Genomic DNA, 8,247 nt, shown 5'->3' with positions numbered 1-8,247 from the left:
CCGCCGCGGCCCCCGCGCCTCCCGCGCCCTCCGCGCCGCCCCGGGCCCGGGAGAGCGCCGAGCTGCCGCTGCCCGCTGGCTGGGAGGAGGCGCGCGACTACGACGGCCGCGTCTTCTACATCGACCACAACACGCGCCAGACGTCGTGGATCGACCCTCGCGACCGGTAAGGGCGCCGGCGGGGGGCGCGGGCCCGGGCCAGGATTCGGGCGCCCCATCCCTTGGGTCCTGGGATAGGCTCGAGGACACCGGGAGGTCCCCCACGTCCCCATCCCCGGGGCCCTGGCCGACGATCGAGGCGCCCAGTGTCCCGGCTTCAAGCCCGGGAGCGCGGAGTCCCGACGTCCTCCCGGCCCCCGCTCCGGGCGGACACTCTGACTTGATTCCCTCACGTCACCCGCTGACCGGCGCCTGGGAGCTGGGCGCCTGGAATTTCCTCTCCCGGGGCTGACGGATGGCCCTCTTTTCCTTTTTCCGCCGCGGCCTCGCCCATCCTTGCCGGGCCTCTGCGGCCCGCGGCCCACGGCCCCCGGCTGTGGCCTCGCAGGCGCCCCGGCCCCGCGGTGGCCAGATGAACTGTCACCGTGGAGCACAAACGTGCGCCCCAGCTTCGTGGTGTGGGTTCCTTGTCTGACGTACTCAGCCTCGTTTCCATCTGTAGATTGCCGCCAGACGGAACATTTCAGGGATCCCCGGTTCTTTGGGAGTTGGGATAGCCTCTTCCCAAACTGTGATGGTTACTCTTTAGCGCCTTAAACATTGAGTTAAAATTCTGATTGAAACAGCCTTGTGTACTGCAGCCAGAATGAAATATGATTAGACCCAGATGCTTTTGGAATAAACGAAACGCCAAGAGTTGAATTTTAGGTTTCCTTTTTGTGCAAGATACGAATTCGGTACTAAGTTGTCTGATTCATGTAAGTAAACCCTATGGAGTAAAAAACGGATTTTTGCATTTAATGAAGTTCATGCAACGATGCTTTTCCTTAACTTTCCAACGGCTCAGCTGCTTTTGGAGAGATGCATTTTTTTGTGGCATTGGGAATTCTGTTGAAACGCAGTGTTTCCAATGGTTATCTGATATCTTGTCCTATCTGGAGCAACTTCTCTCCACGGCCTGAGTGCCAGAAAAGTAATATTGCAGGCTTCCCAGTGATTTTCAGACTTGAAAAGGCCCAGTGTGGTGACAGCACGCCTGCTTCCTCCTACCTGCACAGGAAAAGGCAGCGCTGCATGGCACTGGTGTTTGAAAATAAACTTCGGAGGAGGGAAGCTGCTGAATTATTGTTTGAAGATTTCTCTGGGTTCAGATAGGGAGAAACAAAACAAAGCAAAACAAAGCAAAAGGATGGCGGTTCCCTAACATTCTCTCTGAACATTGCAAACTTCTGGACTCAGAAACTTAGATAATCATAGCACGGTTTTATGGGTTAAAAAGATGCTTAGTTATTTGAAAATCAGGTGAGATCATATTATAATTTTAACCAAAGGCTAGAGCCACAGCTGTTTGATCAAGCCTTGGATGGTTCTGGAATTGGTAGAACTGCTTGGAATGTGGTGCCCTTTTATCCTGTATGTCTGTTAAAAACCCAAACAACTGGAAAATGAACCAATTAAAAATACTGTTTTGCTTAGAAAAGGCTAAGGTTCATTTTATGAGGGTAATATAAAACAGTTGTGGTTACATTGGAGTGGGAATTCGTGATGAAAAGTATAAATGTAAGAATTTCCATTTTTATGGTACGACCCAGGACATAGGTGAGCAGACTCTGCAGAAGTCAGCTTGTAGAATCCTCCTTTTGTGTACTTCGTACACATTGCCTATGTTTCTCCTTCCAGAAATCTGTTACTGAATGACATTCTCACCCTTTTCAGACCGCTTATGTTAGGGCTTTTTAAAAAGTCCTGTTTCTAATGCTAAAAGTGTCGATTGAGTGAACAAAAGTGGATATTTTACGTTTTTTGGTAAAGTAAAAACGTGTATACTTTTATGAGACATTGTTTTTATAGTGAGTGAAAATTCAGCAGGGGACAGCTTGCACTTCAGCTCCCATAATACCTTGCCCGAAATATGTATGGAATGTTCGGCAAGCCACAAACATTTAAGTGGAGTCTCTGAAGGGTGTAAATGGTGTAATAGTCATTCTTCTTCTTCTTTCAAAACAGAACCCTGCCGATTTTTATAGATTTTTATAGGTGACCGGGTAGCCTTTAAAGTTGGAATTGTTTTATTATGTGGAAAAAACTGTGTCGGAGCACATCTTCTCCATGCTTGTCTGACAGTTAAATTTGATTCACCTTTGATTCACATGACCAGAAAACGGTGTTTAAGAAATGAGGACTTTCCCCAAACAGCTCCCAAAGTGAGAACTGACAGGAGAGAGGCCAATAAAGAGGTTTTTAAAGAAAATAAAATTGTGAAGGAATTTGAATGGAGGTTAGATAGAACTTGTTGCTGACCTGAAACATTTCATGTATAATGTAGTAGAAACTGTAATAGCGTAAAATATCCTCCTGCAAGCAAAGTAGCCGAGGGCCAATGGTTGTAAACAATCTCTTCCAGTTTTCTACTCATTCCATTCATTGTTGTATTTCACAGCATTGGACATTGCCATCTCAGGGCGTGTTGGTGAATTAGTGTAGCTGTACTTTCTTTTTCAAGTCACAACAAAGGGGCTGCAAGCCTAAGGAAACATCTTTACAGATGTGGCTACAGATGTGTAAAACATCTTAGCCCTTTCAAAACAGAATTCTTTTAGTTTGATTAGGAACCCATCTTAGGTTTAAATTCACCTTCTCTGCGGATCAGTGAGGGTAATTTTCAGAGTTTTCTGGGAATCTTACCCAAAACCTTTCTTAAAAAAGTGTAAAGTTAATTCACCATTTCTATAGCTGGTAGTTTCCGTGGGTGAGTCTTGTGTGGCTTACATTAGTGGCACGTCTGTATTCTACATATATTAACTTGGAGTTCAATGACCACTTTATGGAAAGGTATTTACCATTTAGGCAGACAATATGGGAAGAACATTTTTGCTTCCTTTGGAAACACGCAGTGCCTTGGACGGTTGTATATATACACGTGTGCTTCCTGCAGGGTTGTGTTGATACTCTCCTATAGATGGACTAGGTGGTTGAGACTTCATGTTGTGTTTCCCCTAGCTCAGGTTTTATTGCACAGTACTGGAAATGCCAACCTTGAGCAGCCGAAGAATGGTGGACTGTATCACATTTGAGGTCAAAGCAGAGAGTAAATGATCATGATGGTGCTGGAAGGCCCAGATGATATCATGACAAAAGCTTTTAGGGATCCATTTGCTCACGAGGTGGATTTGACCTGCGCCACATGGAGGAGTCCTGTGGTATCTTCAAAGGCCTTCAGACAGGCTGTTGCTTTAAGGACAAAAAAACAACCCATGGTTCGGGAGTTGGCCAGGTCGAAGCCCCACAGCATAGAGCCAGATGACATCACTGATTGCTACCTTCTTGGAACCTTTACTTAGTATTAATTAGTAGGGCATTTACTATATTTACCCCACAGAGTCTATTTGGGGATTATATAAACTTTCTGATAAACATGTAATGATTTCTCAATTTTTCATTTTTTAAAAGAGTATAGGTAGTGTTTGTATGAACATTGGGGCGTGTCTTGCTTGTAAGGCCATAAGAGGTGGGCTCCTGGAAGAACCTTCTTCCATTGAGATTATCAACTACTACTTCTCGGCCTATTCTTGGTCTAATATCTTTCTTTTCTTTCCTTCCTTCCTTTTTTTTTTTTTAAAAGTGAATGGAAAAGTCATTCATTTCCAAAAATAGCTCCTGGATGTTTGGTTTCCTTTTCTTCCCTTTCACTCCGATTTTGGCGGTGGAAATAAAGTGCTTCACCTTCTCTGGTGGGTTCTACTTCAGGAGCCCTTGGGTCAGGTGTTAAAGGTCACCTGGTGACCCTGGTGAGCTGCTTCTAGCGCAGGTCCCTTCGCTAATGTTGGATGCCTTTCTCAAAAATCCAGTAAAATTAATCAGACGGAATAAAAGCAGAGCTAAGTTCTACGAGTTCAGTTATTCCCCTTTAAATCCAGTCAAATGAAGAATTATTTATAGAGATTCTAGGCCTCCTGTGTGCTGGATGGTAGATGGAGACGTTTGTCCGGGGATGGGAGAAAGACATATAAAATGAAGCCAATGATGATCCTACCAGGTCCCATTATTAGGTGGTGATGGCTTCTGAGAAAAGGAGGGAGAGCTCACTGGAGCCTGGGGGCGTCTTTCTCCTCATCCATTGGTCTCCTGGATTGAGGGCTTCTCATGCTTTCTCAGTGCTGGAGAAGAAAAGGGGGAACTCGAGAAAAGTGCCGGAGACGAGGAAGCGCTGGGTGTTTTCAGAATAAATGAGGGAATTGGACAGTTTGACCCACCCAGTCTTTGTGTAAGGGAGGTAAGACTTGGGAAGACCACACATAACTTAGACTCCTAAGTTTTGGGGTTCGAAGAGCTGTCTTGTTCGAGCTCCTCATTTCGCACTCGAGGGCCATAGCCAAGGGGTGCATCCTTCCGGCAGTTGGAAGGACAAGGTCTTGAGCTGTGCCTTCTGACCCGGAACCAGTGCTCTTTCCAGTATCCACCCAACTGCATAGTCCCTACTCTGTTTCAAGCATCTGCCTCTGTTCATTCGTTCATTCATTCATTTAGTCAATGACTATTGCACAGCCTTGCAGTGTCAGGCACTCTTCCAGGGCTTAGGACTCCAGTGGTGAGCACCGGCAGACAGGTCCCTACCTCCATGAGGCTTATGCTGTGCTTCTGCCCTTCCCCCTAAAGCCTCACCATGCTATTCCTGCCGCCTGGTTTCTCCTCGCTGGAATCCCTTCGGCCTGTGGTTATGGCAGACATATGTGGAGTGCTTACCATGTGCCAAGTGCTCTAGGCATTTGCGTGGATGCTTGCACTGAAAACCCACACTGGCTGCACAAGTGGGGGTGGGCAGGTGATGAAACTAGGCTAAGGGAGGGTGACTTAGTAACCTTGCTCCCCATAGCCAACTAGGGGCAGCGTCTGTCCAACTCCAGAGTTCGGCCCAGCTCTACTACCTGTATTTGACCCTCCGTTGGCTAGGTAACTGCCCCTTGCACCATGTTATACCCACCGGTTATTTTTATCTTTCATTCATTGTTGTTTGATATTTAAACTCCCATTCCCTGCCATGGTAGGTAGAATAAGGGCTCCCCAGAGATGCCCATGTCCTAGCCTCAGAAAGCTATTGATGTTACCTTCCATGGCAAATAACATTTGTAGGTGGGATTAAGTTAGGAATGAATCTTGAGATGAGGTCATTATCCAGGATTATCTGGGTGGGCCCAGTATAATCACAAGGGTCCTTACCAGAGGGACACAGCAGGGTCAGAGTGAGAAAAGGAGATGTAACAGCAGAAGCAGATGTTGGGAGTCATGTGGCCATGAGCCAAGGAATGCAGGCAGCCTCTAGAAGCTGGAAGTGGCAAGGAAATGGATTTTTCCTTAGAGCCTGTGGATGGAACACAGCTCTGCTGACACTTTGATTTTAGCCAAACAAAACTGATTTTGGACTTTGGACCTCCAGAGCTGTGAGATAATCAATTTGTGTGGTTTTGCACCGCTTGGTTTGCGGCACTTTGTTATAGCAGCGGTAGGAGACTAATCCACCCCATACATTGTTTTCCCAGTGAGCAGGAAGCATCTGGTCAGCATAGTGTCTTCGCTAACAACCACGGTAGCTAATTTTTATCGCGTGCTTAGGCGGTGCCATACTAAGCTTTTTATATCCATTTTCTCCCCCTGGCTCCTCACAACACCCCTAGGGTTCCTCATTTCTTGTGGACTGAGCCTGGAGTCTTCTCACATTAGGCACCAAGTCGTATCTGTTAAGCAAGCCGAATACGGGGCAGTGGGCAGGGTGGATTTCCTAGAGGGGAGGCCGGTTGGAAATGATCAGAGGTTTCCCAGATGACGATGGGCCTGAGCTAGAGAGATGCAGGCCCTAGCCTACAAAAGGCAGGGATTATGTAAGAGACATTGTGACGGGAGCAAGGAGTGCCTAGGACTTAGCTGATTCTTGCACAGAGCAGGTGAAATCAGGAGAGGGGCCAAAGGAATGTTGCTGACACCTTAGGAGGAACTGAGACTCCCAGGGGCCCCCGAAAGGCCTTCTGTTAACCCCGCTCGTGGACCTCTGTTGTTTTGGCTGCCGCTGTTGCCGCTGTTACTGTGTGTGTTCAGTGACGTGGTTGCACACAGAAGCATGTTGAGTCACTCACTTTACTGTATTGCTGATGGGCAGCGTCCTAAAAGGTATCCAGTTAGGGCAGGTGTTACCTTCAAGCAGGGTTTCTCAGCCTGGCACTGTTAGTATCGGGCTGGGCAGTTCTTTGTGGGGGCGCTGTCCTGCATAGCATAGGATGTTTAGCAGCATTCCTGGTCTCTACTCACTAGATGCCAGTAGTACCCCTCCCCAAGTCACAACAACCAAAAGTGCCTTCAGAGAGTGCGAAATGTCCGCTGGGGGAGTGATACGGCCAGGTTGAGAACCCTGAACTACTGTCTACTTGGTTACGATGATTCCTGTTAAGGAGCTGAGTTTGTTTCAAGCAGATTGACAGTTACTGAGCTGTTACATAACAGACGATAAGACCACAGAGGCCTGATTTCTGTGTTTCCATGAAGAAGATATTTATATGAAAAACTCTGAACTTACTACACCATACAAATAGTAATAGCAGCATATGAAACTTTGGGCATGTATTTTAGTCTGAGTGTATTCTTCAATTTTTAGAATATCCTCGATCGACTTGATAGGTAGTTAGTGAATGTCAAGTGTGTACATACACACAGTGGAACAGAGGAAAATGAATCTGTGAACACTCCAGTGTTCTGCAGCAACCTCGAGGGCTGGCCTGGCCTGGGTGTGTGCGGGTGGGGGCTTCTCAGGAGGTCTAAGATGCCCGGACTCGTTTCGGTTCCTTCTGTGGACCAGGGGTTGGTGAGAGGATTGCCTGTGCCTTTGCTCGGGAGCTCTAGAAAGACAGGACAAGGGCACCTTGAAAGACCGCATATGGAGCTGTGGAATCTCCAGCATTTTGCATCTGGAGGGTCCTCTTTCTTTCCTTCAAGCTCAAGGGGCTAAGGGAGAGAGAGGGAAGGAGGAAGGGAGCTGGCTGGGCCAGCCCCAAGGGGACAAGCCCCGGCTACAAGGCAGCTTGAGTTGTTCACATGTGGGTAGGTCACAAGCCAGGCCGGAGATCTTCTGAGTGACTCCTGTGCTCCAGGCTCGGTGCTACCAGGAGACAGAGCATTGCTAAGGGGAGTGCGATATTTCTGGGCCGTGTGGAGCTTGGGTCAGGACACCAGATAGCCACCACAGGAGGTGCATTCTTCTGCCACTTGAGCCCTGTCCGTGGAAAGGTGCCTGTCTCCAGTGCGGGGGAGCCCTCTGAATGTATGGGCTAACTGGGTTTGCCCTGAACATTATCCCCATCTTAAACAACTGAGATACAGTTCACATACCATAAAATGCACCCTTTTTAGTGATCTTTAGTATATTCACAAGGTTGTGCAACCGTTGCACGATCTAATTCCGGAACATTTTTATCACTCCCAAAAGAAACCCTGTACCCATGAGCAGTCACTCCCCATCTCCCTCTGCTCCTGGCAAGCACTCATGTGTTCTGTCTCTATGGATTTGTCTATTCTGGATATTTCGTATAAATGGAGTCACACAGTCTGTGGCCTTGTGTGTTTGGCTTATCTCACTCAGCATGATGTTTTTGGAGGTTTATCTGTGTCCCAGCATGGATCAGCACTCCATTCCTTTTCATTGCCAAATACTGTTCCACTGTGGCCGGCCGGCGCCCATTTGGAAGCCGCCCTGAAGTGCCCTCCCTGTTGAGGCGTTCCCTGCAGAATACAGGAAATAGCTATGTCTTTCATTCCATTATGTCAACTCCCAACTGTTTTACTCACAGAAAAATGACCATTCATATGTTTACAATGTCAAAATATAAACATGACCTCGTGTACTCGATGGAAGGAACGAGGTCTGGGGCTGGCCGTGATCAGCTGTTGTCTGTTCTTGTTGGTACGTTGCTGTCCTTGGCTCCTTGATAACCAGGAGTGGCCTCCCTACTCGAGTGGTATGCAGTCAACCTGGCCGGGGAGCTTCAGGAATCTGGATGCCCTCTGCACGTGGGGCCCAGGTGGCCCCATGTTTTAAGCTCCTCT

General features: G+C 47.7%; 1 protein-coding gene across 3 annotated transcripts in view; it reads left to right on the top strand.

The window, feature by feature from the left end:
* Window positions 1-14: 14 nt before the first annotated feature.
* WWC3 (WWC family member 3) overlaps window positions 15-8,247 on the top strand; it is a 108,197-nt gene continuing 99,964 nt past the window's right edge. For all 3 annotated transcript variants that reach the window (XM_019651206.1, XM_019651207.1, XM_019651205.1), the window contains exon 1: window positions 15-166. The gene's annotated coding sequence lies outside the window, so the exon portion shown is untranslated. The remainder of the gene's footprint in view (window positions 167-8,247) is intronic.

Source organism: Hipposideros armiger, unplaced genomic scaffold, assembly GCF_001890085.2.
Source record: "Hipposideros armiger isolate ML-2016 unplaced genomic scaffold, ASM189008v1 scaffold_155, whole genome shotgun sequence".
Classification (NCBI taxonomy): Eukaryota; Metazoa; Chordata; class Mammalia; order Chiroptera; family Hipposideridae; genus Hipposideros; species Hipposideros armiger.
This window is presented reverse-complemented; position numbering and strand designations above follow the sequence as displayed.